This window comes from Physeter macrocephalus, chromosome 11 (assembly GCF_002837175.3).
Source record: "Physeter macrocephalus isolate SW-GA chromosome 11, ASM283717v5, whole genome shotgun sequence".
NCBI lineage: Eukaryota > Metazoa > Chordata > Mammalia > Artiodactyla > Physeteridae > Physeter > Physeter macrocephalus.
Genome location: NC_041224.1, coordinates 53,277,624 through 53,293,716, shown reverse-complemented (window position 1 = coordinate 53,293,716; position 16,093 = coordinate 53,277,624). Strand labels below are relative to the sequence as shown.

At 41.4% G+C, this 16,093-nt stretch overlaps 1 pseudogene; it reads right to left on the bottom strand.

Annotated features, from left to right (window-relative positions):
- Positions 1-15,696, bottom strand: part of LOC114487060 (dual specificity protein phosphatase 5-like) — a 187,360-nt pseudogene extending 171,664 nt beyond the window's left edge.
- Between the last annotated feature and the right edge of the window lie 397 nt (positions 15,697-16,093).

The window sequence follows — 16,093 nt, the reverse complement described above, 5'->3', positions numbered from 1 at the left end:
CTGCCAACAGCTTGATTTCAGACTTGTAGCCCCTAGAACTGTGAGACTATACGTTTCTATTGTTCCAGGCCACCCAGTTTGTGGTACTTTGTTATGGAAGCCTTAGAAAACTGATATACCATTTATTTAGTTTTAAATTTCAATTATTCTGCTTTTTGTTTTTTCCAGAAGTATACCATGACTTAGTCAAAACTGTTTCTTTTTGTTGTATGGCATCTTGTTCTTACATCATGGCTTCCAATCTTTCTTTTATGTCTTTGTTTTGAATATGCTTATTTTTATTGCCTGCTTCAGATTGTTCTATTATCTTAAATTCTTAGAGTATTGATCTCCCCTTTTGCTCTGCCTGTCTGCTTACTCTCTTTTGAAGGATTATTTCGTCTTGTGATTTGTAATTTTTTCTTTGAGTTGGCAGGCTTACTTTTAGCAAAGGGTTTTCCCCATCTGGGGGAGGCCCCATGCTCCTTGGGTTGTGAAAATACTTCTACAGAGTAGTTTTGCATTTTCTTATTATAGGTATCTCAGTGGTTTTATTGGTCTGCAGCCAGTTGTTATTTTAATTGCTACACTGAAGTTTCCTTCTGGGTGGGTAACATGAGTTCAGACTCTGTACCCTGCTTGCCCAAATATGCCTTCTAGGATCCCGACTTCATATGGGCTTGTCATTCCTAGTTCCCCATCTTGCACAAGCTTTGTTCTACCTTTCCTGTTACTAAGTGGGCAATTGAACCCCAGCCTCTTGCCATTTGGGCCAATATGTAGACCCAATATCCAGCTGGGCCACCGGAGCATCAGTTTACAAATGCCAAGATGGCGACTCTGGCTATGCGTTCTTCATTTCTATGACCTGGGGATTTCTTCTCTCTCTTTCTCATTCTTTCTTTTTTTTGTTTGCGGTACGCGGGCCTCTCACTGCTGCGGCCTCTCCCGTTGCGGAGCACAGGCTCCGGACGCGCAGGCTCGGCGGCCATGGCTCACGGGCCTAGCCGCTCCGCGGCACGTGGGATCCTCCCGGACCGGGGCACGAACCCGTGTCCCCTGCATCGGCAGGCGGACTCCCACCCACTGCGCCACCAGGGAAGCCCCTCATTCTTTCTTTCATGTTTGGTTCTCTTTCAGAAAAGTGCTACATTTCCCCCAGCATTTCTATGCACGTTTAGAGGAAGGAGATTGGGGACTGTGTTAGTGCAGTCTGCTGTTTCACTGGAACAAGAAGGTGGGACCAATGTCTGACACTGAATGACAGGGGAGAACTAGTAGTACATGCTGATAGGGGTTTTAAGGAAGGAGAAATTGACTCGAGTGGGAACAGCCGAGCACTGATAAATGCTAGGTAGAGTTCAGATAAGGGAGGGTTTAAATACTTAAAAAAATTATTTTACACATCAGTTAGATTCAAAGCTACATGAGATGACAGAGATGTCCATCTAATGTCCAGCATGATCATACTCACACAGTGTTGTTATTTTCTACAGATTGACACCGTTCCTCTTCTTCCTGCTCTTCCCTTTGCCTTTTGCTTTGTAGAAACAAAACTCTGCTCTGTGAACCGCAGGAAGCCAGGTTTCTGCAGGAAACCCCCCATGGCTTCAAAACCTCACCATGCTGACTTAGTCCTCAAGGCAGAGGACGGTTGGGAAGAAAGGAATTAGATGTGTTTCCAGGGCGTTTCAACCTGTAGTTAATGGAGGAAGGAGACTCAAGTCAGAATTTTTGCTTTTAATTTTTAATTTCATCAACTGTGACTTCATTGTCTGAAAAAGAGAATGAAAAGCAAATCTCCTGCTCCACTTTGGAAATGCTTTCAACACCCACTCAAGTGGGGATAGCTATCTAATCTAACTACTCTAGGGGGTTGCAAAAATTAAATGAGAAAACAGAAGTGAACATGCCTTAAAATAAAAATGTGTTGCATAAGAGAGACACAGTGACCTAGTGGTTCAGCGCATGGACTCCAGAGCCACACTGAGTTTGAAGCCCTAACTCTTCCACCAACTGGCTGTTTGGGAATGTTGCTTAAATTATCTGTGCCTCAGTTTCCTCGTCTCTAAAATGGGGATAATAACAGCTGTACCTCTTAGGGTTGTTGTAGGGGTTAAATGAGATGTTATAGTACCTGTTCTTAATAGAGTAAGTTCTCAATGAGTGTTACTTTTTTATTTCATCCCTTGATATCATAATCTATACAAGACCTAGTCTTAGGTCCAGGGACCCCAAGCAGTTCTAGAAATAAGATCAGGGTGCTGGGGAATTCTCTGGAATTGTACCCCCAAATATTTTCTGTGTGTGTGTGTCTTTGTGTTTATGCATGCATTTGTAAGGGGGTGGGACATTTTTCTTTGGAGCCAGTTCATATTTTTTCATCAGATTCTTAAAAAGATATGAAACCCAAAGAGGGTTCAGAAGTACTTCTGTTTGAATCTAAGGACCTTAGAGGTAAAATAGTCTTTGCATTCCCTAAAGGCTTTATGGCTCTTGTTTAGGTCAGTAAACATAGGTTGGGAGCCGGGCACTGGTCTATGGCAGTCATTCAGCCTTGCCGGAGGAACATTCTCACCCGGGTAACTCTGTACCTAGGAAGGACCCAAACGGGAACCCAGAAGATCACTCAGATGATTTCTGCTGAAGGCGATTAATGTCATGACTTCTGTTATGGGCAATTGCTGTGCAAGGTGAGTCAAACTTATTACTAACATGGTCTGTGGAAGGACTGAAAATTCACTTAATCTTTCCTTGAGAGTAATGTAGGACATCATCCCTTCTCATGAATTGCTATGAGAGCCATCTGGTCATTTCCAGTGAAAACCAAAGGTCATGAGATTGGGAGACCTTGGTGAAGTGTCCTAAGATTCATAATGGGGGATGCCCCAAACTTGATAAATTGTAAGAATCATGACACTCTTTTCCTCTGTCCTTTGAACCCTTTCTTGCTTTGATTCAGCCCAGGCATTTAAACATTTGACAGGGCTTCTAAAGGTGTAAATGTCTAACTTTGTTTCTTTTTAATGGTGTGTCATCTAAGTAGTGATGCTATCAATAGGGATGTGTTTCTGTTATTTTTTTCTCTTCTGCTCTCAGATGCCTTTTAACATATCTAAAAATATTTATATAGTGTTTCAAATCTGCAGCATTCAGCACAGACGTGCTCTTTTTGAGCTCTCCCTTTTGGTAATATATTTAACTCAAAAGAAGTCATAGGCATATTGGGGGCAGATAGTAGGTACAAATCTGACAAAAAGCTAATGAGCTCTCCTGTGATTATCACAGAGGATGGTGACTCATTAAATCTCATTTCCTGGGCAAGTCCACATAGGGAGAAGAAATGATCTCAAATAAAAGCCTGAGAACCTAATGCAGTCAGATTTATGGGCATCTGTATAAGCAGCCACATGATAATCAGTGCAAATAGTGAAATGTTGTAATGAGGTACTCTGAAATATTTAATTGGTTACTTTATTAAATTTTTTAATAGTTTTGTTGTTTGCTGTTAGGAATTAGCCCCATAGCAGGGAGGGTGCTGAAACCAAGTGGGGTGTCTTTTGGTTGGATTCAATCCAAGCTCTTGTTCCCCTACCTGGCATCTCTTTATGTGTATTCACATTATCATCGATATTCAAGGCTATGCTGAAAAGAGGGTCAGGATGGTTAGAATCCATAAAGGCTTCCCCTTTTGGTTCCCAAGAATATGAGTATCTGCTTAGAATTAATCCTCCTCCAGCTTTCTTAGAGTGAACCACTTCTTTCCCTAGGGGTTTTGCACTGCTAAGAAGAAATTTTTCCAAAAAATGGCAAGCCATAAGTAGGATGAAAAAGAGACTGCAGTTTGTTTTTGACACCTTAACTTCCTTTTAAATATCAATCTTCACCTTCCCGGCATTTCCTTTGTATCAATATCTCGCTCCTCATCCTTCGTTCCTGGTAGCTTTCTAATCGCGAGTTAGTTAAATAGCTTAAGATATTGTTCTTCTCAGGGACTCAAGATGCAAATAAATGAATTTCTAGTGGTAGAATTTTAGATGTCATAATAGGTTGGGTGGGGTCATGATATTTAGTGTGTCTGAAATCACACCCATTCATCAGGCCAGTTTTTTTTCCTTCATCATCCCGTGTACGTGGGCACTGGACTATTTGTGAGAGGAATTGCTGGTTGACTGGTGAAGGGAGACTGAGCAGGGCTGTGTGGTACCTGTTGCCATATGACCAGTTACTACCTCATCTCATAACCTCATTTGAGAACGTCGTCCTGAAACAGGAAAAATTCCTCTCGGCTTCATATTCTTCCGTAACCTTTGCATTTCTAGAGTCTATGTTGTCAACTTCTAGACTTGAGACTAAGACCCGTGGTTTCTGCCACCACAACCATGAAGATAAGGATCACCCACAGATATGATTTATTTTTAAAGGGCCACGGGCAGGATTCCTAATGGAGAAGTCATTCCAGACAGCCTTTTCAGAGCAGAAATGGGTTTGCCGGTGTGAAACGTCAAGATGATTGGGATTAATTCAGGTCCCAACTCACGTTCACGTTAAACATCCAGTATTTGAGACTATTCATCTTTTAGGGTCGCAGACATCTAAGATAACATTGTGGGGTAGACCCTGCCAAAAAAAGGGGGTTGGTGTATGAGATCGCAGTTCAGGTTATGAAAGGTGAGGGAGTGAAACCATCATATTTTCTGGATTCAGAAATGCACATTAAGGGCTTCCCTGGTGGCGCAGTGGTTGCGCGTCCGCCTGCCAATGCAGGGGAACCGGGTTCGCGCCCCGGTCTGGGAGGATCCCACATGCCGCGGAGCGGCTGGGCCCGTGAGCCATGGCCGCTGAGCCTGCGCGTCCGGAGCCTGTGCTCCGCAACGGGAGAGGCCACAACAGAGGGAGGCCCGCATACCACAAAAAAAAAAAAAAAAAGAAATGCACATTAAGAAAAAATTTTGTTTTATAGTTCATAAAATCATCTTATGGTTCATAAATATGCTTAATATAGTATTTTGTTCTTTTCTCCCCAAATATCTGTGACTAAATCTTATAAGCAACATTTTCTTAGAATTTAGGAAATACTCTTCACTCTCTCTAGGCGGGAAGGTCTTATTCACAACTTGTTTGCATTTTGGCTTATGAAATCACCATGGCCAACTCTCTTCTACTACTGCTGAGAGGAAGGCCAGGCAACTCTCTAAAAGCACATAAAAGGCGTTCAAGTTGCAGGAAACACAGCTTAAATATGATCAATGGCTGAAGTGACTCAGAACTGAGGCAAGCTGTCAGGGCCAAGTTGGGGGTATTGTGGGAAAACGTAACCCAAAGGTCCCATGGCAGACCTGACGTGAAGGCCGTATCCGGTGTTGGAGCCCAGGACATAAAAGAGAATGGACGAGTTCAGAGCAGCGCAGGTTTCAGAGGCTGGGAGCACAAACCTTACAGAAAGATATGCTGGTATGCGTGCTTAGAGAAAAGGTTTGGAAGGATACATCCCTAAGTGTTCACAGAGTTGGGGAATGGGGTGCTAGGAGAAGGAGACTTAAACGTTCTTACTTTTACGTCATACTCTTCCTGTTGCTAAAATATTACATAATGAGCATGTAATTTTTTTTAATTTAAGGAGCTATAAATATTACTAAAGAGAAAAAATGAATGCCAGAGGTAAAAACCGTTTGCAGCTTCTCAGCTACAGGCCCGGTGAATCTTGAATAATTTATTTAGACAACGGCTGGCACCTGCTCTCGTTCACCGTGCCCAGTACACAACCCTCTGTCTCTCGGGCCTGCCCCTGCCAATATGGGGCGCCAGACGGTCTCCAATCCAGACAGCGGGACCAAGACCCCTTCTCGAGTGATTTCCCGGGCAATTTGAGGGAGATAGCCTAGTTATAGGCTGCCGAGGTTACTGGCTCAAGAACTCCCCAGGAGGGGCCGCTGGCCGGGGTTCCCCTTCTCTGAGCCTGGAAGGGTGTATGGCTTGTTGCACGCTGATGGCAGAGGGGAGGAGCCGATGCCCTGTTTTATGAAAGTGGACATTCACTTAGCTTCCCACGCTCTAGGTCCTTCGATCAGTATCCACTTAGAAAGGAGCTTTGTTTTCCCCCGAATGCCAGGATCTGGGAAAGCTAGACATCACCGTTGCTCCTGTTTTCGGGTCCCATGTCAAGGCAAAGTAAAGCAGAAAAGAAAAATCTTTCCTTTGCTTTCTCTCTAATGTACATGGAACAAGAAAAGGAAGGTATGGGGTGGCCCATCTGTGACTGTGAGTGGAAAGCATCTCCTATAAACCTTCATTCGTAATTTGAGTAAAAGGGGGGAGGGGAGGCCGTGAAAATGACCAACACCATTTCTTTCTTTTCTGAGATGTTAGCCCACAGGCCGTCCCTTCAATTTATTTGAATTCTTGGTTTTCCAGAGTCACCTTCATCCGTGTTACGTTTTCATTCTTCTGTTGTCGGCTTCTGGCCTGTTCCTAAGCATCATTTTTACTTGAGACACTTCTGCAACTTTGAAAACTAAGTCCTGGAAACCAGTGTGGCCGTCTGGGTGTGTGTACAGTTTTTAAAGTGGGTGCTGTTTCTGAGTTGAAACAGAATCTGCAAAGAATTCATTAAGTAGGGCGAGTAATCTTGCCTGGACCTCCGTGGTAAAAGTTCTTAAACTTACATTACCCTTGTAAAAAAAAAATAGCCGGGAATGGCTTGATGGTGGTCTGGTCCACCTCCCTGCCTTACTGGGGAATTGTAGCCAAATGGGCCTGGGGCGGAGGGTGAACCCGAATGAAACATGGCAAGTCTCAGGCAGCGACAAGCAGAACCGCAGAGTTGCTGTGCTGGCTGCTGTTCCTCACCTTCGCGCCTGTCCTTTCCCTTCAGCCTTCAGTGGTTTTTTTCCAGTGTCCCCCTTTGAAAAAGATTGATGTCGCTGGCAATGGCGAGGGGATTAACATGAATAACAAATTATTCTCACACGTTTGAAGTTATAGGCCTATTATAGTTGCCCTTTAGGGAAACACTGGGCTTTACTGAGCTATTCTTACTCTCAACAAATTTCAGTAATTATTAGTGCTAGGAGTTGCGTTGCTTGGTTTCAGCTCAGCTTGTACAAAGTGTCTGTGCCTTTTGGGAGGCTCCTCTGACTACCTGATTCACAGTGAAGGAGGCTGCCTGGGGTAGGACGGTATTTCCCTACCCGAAAATTTGCAACTAAGTTTTAAACTGTCTGAATCGTTCTCATCTTGGGCCTCAGGGGTGACAGAGACAAAGGGGAGTTAGGTAAAGGGAATCTGGGGAAACTGCATTTGTTCAGGATGGGGTGGAGGAGAGGGTGTGGGCCCCAGATAGGAATGGCTTGTCCTGACAACCCAGAGTGGTGGTTGGAAAATAGAAAAGAATTAGAAAGAGCAGATTCGAGTCTCTGATCTAGGCCAAATATGTTGTGTGACTGTGGCAACTACCTAACCTCTTAAAGCCACCGTTTGCTCATCTGTAAAATGGGTCTGATAAAATACTAGTTTCGGGCAATTTACAGAAATAAATACAATAATGACAAATTTTTACTGCGTACATGCTCTTTACAACTATTGTTTCTAGCGCTGCTAGTACTAGCTTCCCTGTCTCTTGTATCTGAAGTTCTGGTGATAGTCTTGAAAAAGAGGGCCCTCCCATGAGCTGTGTAAAGCATTTGCATGGAAGAATAGGGGTCATATCAATATAATAAATTACATTAAACATCTGTGCATCCATATTCAAATCCCAGCATTGCCAGTGACTAGCTGTGCCATCCCCAGAAAGTTACTCGCCATTTCTTTGTCTCCATTTCTCTATCTGTAAACCAACAGTACTTATTTCACAAGGTTGTCATGAGAATTAGATAAGGCAAAGCACTGTAATGCACTTTGATGGGTGCTCTGAAGTTGATATAACAGGTCCCCAAACCTCCTGGGCAGCTCTATACCTTCCATGATGATAGGATGAGAACACATATGACTCATCACTTCTCAGGAGGTGCTGCAGTCCTCCCCAGGGGCAGTTCCATCTCCTCTTCAGGGGTACCATATTGGCACTTTCGGAATGGTTGTGTTGGGCCATTTCTGGGTAGATGTTTGTGTGGCATTGATCCCTATGAGCAGTGTCTCTACCCCAGAGTGCCCTTTTTCCTTCAGGACAGTGACCATCTGCTGCCTGAGTTACAACAACATTCCAGATTTTGCCATTAATAAGAAATTCTAAATCCCCAAATCCCAGGCAGCCATGTCTCCATCTGTGGGAAAAGAGCAAGATTTGCTTCCCCACCTCATCACCAGATGGAACCATCCTATCTGTGTTGAAATTTCTGATGCAAGGGAAGTAGATGTGTGAAAACATGGTGGAATTAAGATCAGCTGTTAAGATTATTCAGGCAGGGGACTGAATGAAATAACACATGTAAAAATCCTTTCTTTAGGCACTTGAAATAATTCCTTTATAAAGATGATGACCACCACACAACATCCTGATTGAAGGTAACATGGGAGGCAGCAAGTGATCTAAGACAGTTACCATAATTCGATACCAAGAAATAAAGGTGCATCTTGTTTTATACAAACCTTGGTATGAAAGGCTGGATTTCCAAAGAGAATACACTGTTAAAAAAAAAAAAAAAACACACACAAACAAAAAACTGGGGCATATTGGGATTGAGTTTATTTGCACAAAAATCAATTTGAATCAGGCAGCATTCAATCTAGCAGATAGAAGGGAGCTCCAAGGAGCTGTATGAAATCAAAGACACTTATAGCCAGAGGGAATCGGAACAAGGAAGTTATACTAGACAAAAAAGGGCGTTGGTTATTGAAAAGTCACTTTCCTTTAGGGAATGGAATGGATCTATCAGTCAGATTACCTAACTAGTGCTGATCAGGTGATTCATGATTGACTGGTTTAATATTCCATTTCTGGGAGAGCTGAAACCATAATTAAGTCTTGGTTTGGTGACGTAGGGCTTGGCGTAAATGACTCCATTTTAGGCCTGTTATCTTGTTTTGGATAATTCCCCGCTTTTGATCAGATTCTCAGTGTAACTGAGAGATGTGAACGAAATTTAAGGCATTAGCACTACTCCCAGTCACTGCTCTGAGGTTTTCACCGTTTCTTCTGATCCTCTCTGTGGTACTCACAGGCCACCATGTTGGTTTCGTTCTTTAAATCAGTCATTCTCTTCATTCCTTTCCTTACATTCTAATCTTAGGGAGTCTAGTCATTTGCTTGGTGGTTAGAAGTTGTGAATAAGCATTTAAAGCTTTTGAGAGAATACAGCACACCAGGGAGACTACTATGATTATTATAAGTAGGATAATTCCCAATGTCTGGAGTGTACTTTGGAGCCATGGTCCCCATGACCCAAATCAATCAGAATCAAATAAGTCAAAGAAGGACCTCCATTAAAGGAGTCACTTTAAGCCAACTGGCTTGGTCAGTGATCCTATGTAGCTGAGTCTCACCTTCCCTAGAAGTGTCAGTCCAGGTGCAACAAGTGGTGTGGGCCACAGCACAAACACCTCCTTGCTCAGCTAAAAGATAATCCAAGGCTATTCTATTATCAGGAACAACTTTGGCCAGAGAATATATGGATCATTTTTGTGTGGGTATAGCTTTAGCAGCAGGTTCTACAATATCTTCCAGAGTTAAAGAGAGATTCTTGATCATAGCTTCATTTGCACTTACTCTTAGCCAGGGCAGTAGGGATCTGCCACAGGAAACTAATTTTGAATCATGAATGCCTCCTGGTAATTTCCATTTGAGTCTGTGGCCCAGGACTGGAAAGGTGACAGCGATGGAGGTCAGTAAAATTGAAGGTTCTGTACAATGCACAGGTGGTTTTATTCTAGTCACCCTTGCCTGTGCACCATTTTTGTACAGAGCCTGGATGCAAGTTTCCTTGGGTTTCTGGTTGTTAATCAGAGGCAGGGAAATGGACTCCCCTGGTTAAGGAGTCTGACACAATAGAGAAGGGGCTGAGTTTGTTCCAGAGAAACCGAGGCATTGGAAATCAGGGAGAAATTTGTGATGGGCCGAAGTACAGTATCACTAGCATTGTGGCAAATCCAGCAGTCATTTGGAGGTTGGATTACTCCCCCTTGCAATGGCCTGAGATATGTAAACAATGCCATTATCTTTCCAAGCCAGAGCAAGACAAAAGAAGAATCATAAAGACCTTCGTGCCGTAAGAATTAGGAAGAGTATGGCCAGAAAAGGAGGGAGGAATGGAAAAAAATGTTCTTGATCTACTATCTTGGGAGGAAGCAGTTTACCTTGATGTTGGCTACTTCTCTTCTTCAATTTTGAGTTCTCCAGTGTTCACATAGGACCAGATGTCATGTGGAGCCTTCTTCAGTTTTGAAATACACACCCAAGTTTCAACATCTTGAAATTTGGCAATGATGTCAGTCGTTAAGAGTACTTGATAGGGTCCTTTCTGTGAATCTCACTTTTGCAAAAGTATCAGAGTAAAACAGTAACTGTCTGTAAACTACAATGCCCATGGTTAAAGATCTGATGAGAGTTCATTATAATGGAACTGATAAGGACATTTGGTTATTTCTGTGACATACAGCATTTAAAAATAATGAATGGAATTATGACTGATAACATACCAGGACGTACTAGATTTTTAGGAATTTCCTACAATTTCTAGAACACTGTTGTTAATAACATGCATCCATACAAATATAACTTAAGGGGGCTTATCATCACTTATTTGACGATGCTTCCCATGTAATTGAATATACTAAATACGCCTAATTGACTTAACAGCTCTCTTTTACAAGGTGAGAGACAAATCCTTTGAGATTTCCAGGGATTCTTTAGGAAATCTCAAAGTTACTTTGAGGTCAAAAAGACTCCTTTTAGAATTTGGTTTTGGGAATTTGTCAGAGGTCAAAAGGTTTGAACATTTGACTAGATAGGATCATGGATTATCATGAAATAATACCTAATTATCTATTTAACCAAAGTGACAATAGAAAATTTTAAAGGCAGATACAGAAAGTTATACAGTTCTGAACAAAACTTAGCTCTTTTAAAGCTAAGAAGACTGGGTTTTCTTGAGTAATTAAAGACCAGATAAAGAGAATGTGAAGCATAATAAATAATTTTGGTAAGACACAAAATCTTTGCTTTCTAGGTGGATTGTCCAAAAGGTAAACAAACAAACGAACCAACAAAAACCAACTTCTATAATCTCTTATCAAGAGCAGACCAATAGTCCAATAAAACTTTGTTGTGTTAACAGAGAGAAAACAAAATTATAAGTTTGTACCAGGGACTTCCCTGGTAGCACAGTGGTTAAGAATCTGCCTGCCAGTGCAGGGGACACGGGTTCGATCCCTGGTCTGGGAAGATCCCACATGTCACAAAGCAACTAAGCCCGGGTGCCACAACTACTGAGCCTGCGCTCTAGAGCCTGTGCTCTGCAATAAGAGAAGCAACCTCAATGAGAAGCATGCTCGCCGCTACTAGAGAAAGCCTGTGTACTGCAACGGAGACCAAACACAGCCAAAAAAAGAAAAAAAAAAGAAATACCAGTGTACATTTGATAATAAAATTCATTATTTATAAACAAATACATCCATTCCAGTCTTAACTTGACCACACATAAAATTCCTTTCCCAGTATTCCTTTTCTGCAAACCTTTCACAACTTTTTTGTATCCATTCAGATTTCACCTTATTTTATTTCTTCTTTCTCATTCTGGAACAAGCAATCCTATTACTTTCCTTACCTACTTTTCATATACAGTTGTTTCCTTTCGTCCTTATTATTTCTAATAAGTTTAAATTACATATATTGATTAGAATTCTTAACCTTAGAATTCTTTATTCCTAGTGAAAAGTACGAAGCAATTGTGGATTGTCTGTTAAGCTAGCGTTCTGTGGATTGGCAAATTTATAAATACATTTCATAATTTCTAGGAGCATATTCTTCCTAGTAGTAAATTTTCCATGTGGACCAAAGCATGTTTACTGATAGACCCAAATATCATTGTTTCCTCTGTAAAAGGAAACCAAAAGTGGATAAACCTGTGTTCAGTAATTGATGTTTCAGTATTTTATCTTATTTGAAAATGATCTAGATATTGAGTGAATATCCATCATTTAATTTATCTCAGTATAACTTTAAAGTTTCAAGTTCTCAAAAAGGTTTTGGAAACTATTTTTAAAAAGACATACTGTGAAACATAATTATTGTTGAAAAGTCCATTTATAAACTTTTGTCTTACATCTATTTAATTCACTTGTTCTTAATAATTATATTTAGATTAGTCATGAAAATTTCTCAAGATTTTAAGCAGCTAACCATCATCTTAAGTTATTTTTCTTATTGACAGATTCTGTAACAGAGATAACATCAGCTGTTTTGACCTTTAGTAAGCCCAGGTAGATTAAAAGTATTGTATTTAATGCTGGTAACTCTATGCCATGCCTATTTTAATTAAACCAACAAACGTAAACTAGCTTTTATGTACTAATGATTATCCTAGATCATGTGAACTTGAAAAACATTTGGGTTAGTTTCTATATTTCTGAAAGTGTATTTGATTTATATAAACACTTATTTATCTTTAAGCCAATTAAACAGAGCTCTTTACAAATTAATTTTGGCAATGCCATTGGAGGTGAAAAAAAATCACACGTTTATAACATACATACATAGAAATACATAAACATACAAGCAGGTGTAAACAGAGATCTTACAGCTTTTGTTTTAAAATTTTAGCCACAAAACAGGTATGATAATGCAAACTCACTAGGTTATAAAAGAACAGTTGCATCCAAATTGTGTTTCTGGCAGATGATATAAGTTAAGGTTATCTGCTTGGATGGCTTAAACTTTTTACTAATATTTGTAGAAGAGATTTTAAGGTTTTTCATAGGCCAGGTTCTCAAGATAGCCTTTTCTTTTTTTTCTCCTTCTGATAAGAATTACCTTGGTTCATGGAGAAGACCAGGGAGAACACTTACATCTTAAAATGCACAGAGGAAGAATGCAAATTCCACGAAGAAGGACTTTTGTTCCCTAAGCCCAGGTCTTTTACAATATCTGTAAGCCTTTTGACATGATAGGGCAGGATCTGGGATTGGTAAAAAGGATAGGTGGGCGTTGAATTGTTTCTAGAGCCACATTTCTGTTCTTGTAAAGACTTGATTCGTAAGACAGTATAGTTGTGTTTAATTCCTCAAAAAAATTGGGTTGCAACCTGAATGGTATCAAGGTGCCGACCCACTCATCCAACTACATCACCTTTAGTTTACTTCTTTATATCAGAGAGAACATCTTCAAGAGGAAAATCAAAAGATTCCTATGTTCTAGATTTAGAGCTGTGTTTCTTTGGAATGTTTTTAGTAAATCCTCGCACAAAAACCTTCAGAATGTTTTTATTTCCCTCTGGGTACATAGTTTCATTTTAGGTTAGGGGAGAAAATCTAAAAAGAAAGTTCCCTTCAGGCTCTGAATATCAGCTTCCAATTTGGCCAACTTCTGACCATAGAGCTACTTAAAAAAAATCCTTTTGAATATCTTTGTCAGGTTTGAGCCAGGACAAATAGTAAGTACCCCTGGCAGTACTGAACAACTTCATGAACATGAGAGGTATCCTCAGATAGGGTGCAAAAAATACTACCTTCTCAAGATCGAGAACCATTCCCAAAGATAACAGAAGGAAGGGAGGGAGGGAGGAAGGGACATATAGATAATTCCTCTGAGAGCTGGCAACAGTTGGTAGGACCCTAGCTGAAAATAGAATGCAACTCACCTTTGTGTCTGGCCATATTTTTAGGGCCCCCAGTGTGATGGTTGCCAACCTAAGTTCTCAGGACACAAAATGAGACAAACAAGGGCAAAAGCTGTCCCTAGAAGAGAACAGGTCAACAACCAGTGGGTACCCAAAAGCACAGTCATGAGTCATAATTCAAAGATCTAATTCTTATATTTTTTGCCTGCCAATCTGAATTTGGAAAGAAAGGGACAACGTAAAATTTTACCATCCTCTCTCCATCAGGCACTACAGGTAGAGATCTGGGAGAACTGACTGACTTTGGTTCGAATTCTCACCCTTTGCCGGCTTCTGCCGGTTTTCCCAGGATCCCATCGGCAGGTCTGGAGAGAGTGGGTGTCCCAGCAGGTTTCATCCTGGTCACAGATACTGTAGGGGAGGAAAGATAATTTTTCCTGTACTCTTTATGGTGAGTGCTTAGCTGAGACCCTCTAGGGCACCTCCTAAATGGATAAGCTTATCTAGGTTAAAAGTTCTCTACCGTGGCCACTGTAATTCAAGATTATCTTTGGTAAGGTTAACCTACCTGTTCAGCCTTAAAACAAAATTTTATTCACCCGAGGCCTCACACTGGACCTAGTCCAGCTTATAGTCAGACCCAGTCTGACCCTGGACCCCATCTGGTTTCTAAGTCAGCCCAGTCTGACCCCAGATCCTGTCTTGTTTAAGTCAGACTCAGTCTGAGACCAGCAGATTTCTGGACCCAGTCTGGAAAAAGAGATGCTTAAATAAAATCTGAAAGCTCATAATGCAAAAACTTCGGAACTAGGTTCTAAAAGGGACTTACCCACACCTCCAGAGACAGCAAGAAAGCAGCTCACATGTGCCTACTACGCCTGTTTGTTTGCTGCTTCTGGGGGCCTTGGGGGTCTCCTCAGTTTCCTCTTTGACACCAGAGCTATCAGAGCTCTTGAATTTAATTTGTTAAAAATTGGGCTTGCCTTTTCTATGTTTTGTTTTGTATTTCATTTTTCTAACAATTCATTTGTATTGCTTTTTTACAAAGGTATTGACCCATGACTGATTGGAAGGGGTAAAAAATGGACTCTTAATCACAGATAATTCAATAATTTGGGGTGTGTCCACAGAAAGCTTAAATGTGTGGACTCCAGAGTTATGGGTCCTGGATAGGTGAGCTGGTTGTCTGGATGGCTGTGTGAGTGTATTATCTGCGTGACTTTGGGGAGCTTATCCTCTTCTGCCTTGATTTCTTTATCTGTATAATGGAGGTGGTAGTAATTGTACCTACATCATTGGATTGTGAGGAATAAAGAGGTTAGTAGTTTCAAGGCTCTTAGGAAAGTGCCTTGTGCAGGGTAAGGGGTCAGAGTGTTTTAGGTATTGTCACGTGCCCTTCCAGACCTTATTGCTCACCTGTGTCGTTGTGTAAGCCAGGGCTGATGACTTACGCATTGTGACTTTTGAAGGCCCTAGGTAGTTTTGCCTTTATCGGCTTCTTCTTCCATTAAAAAAAATTAAGCATTATGTTTTATGACCTTGTTGATAAAAAACTGAGTAGAATTCAGGCTAGATTCATTATTATATATTCATTATCATTGTATTCATTTTTTGCTTTTGCTTTTAACATATTTTTGACCGGAGTCATATTAAGGCCACAGGCGTTAGTTTCTGCAAAAAATCCCCCAGCCAATAATGTGTTAAAATAAATGAGAACAAAACCATTTCTGCAGTCCCCTAAAAGCAGGTTGGGTCCTGGGCACTGTACTTACTGTGGAGGGTTCAGACAAGCTGGAGCTATAGGCTGAGCTGTCCCCGGTGCAAGCTCTTCCTTCCCTTGCTGGAATGCTCTTCTTTCGAGCATCTTCTCTTGAGCATCATTTCTTCTCCTCTTGAGCAGCTCCTCTTCATCATTTGACGTTCCACCCAAGCTTCCTTCTCTGTCCATCCTATGTGTACTGCAGTTTTATAATTGCGCATTTACCCATCTGTCGCCCAGGCTAGACTATAAGTTCTTCAAGCTCAAGGAACACCTCTGTCTCCCCAGGACTAAGCACGCTGTAGTCACACCAGTTCATTACTTAAAGTGGTTGGATAAAATGTGTCATTGTGGAGGGAACAGCATGGATTTGGGCCTCAGGGAGTCTTTAAAGGAGGTTTATTTAGAAACCGGGGGACTTCCCTGGTGGTCCAGTGGTTAAGACTCCGTGCTCCCAAGGCAGGGGGCCCGGGTTTGATCCCTGGTCAGGGAACTAGATCCCACGTGTCGCAACTAAGAGCCTGAACATTGCAACTAAAAGATTCCACAAGCCGCAACTGAAGATCCCACATGCTCCAATGAAGGT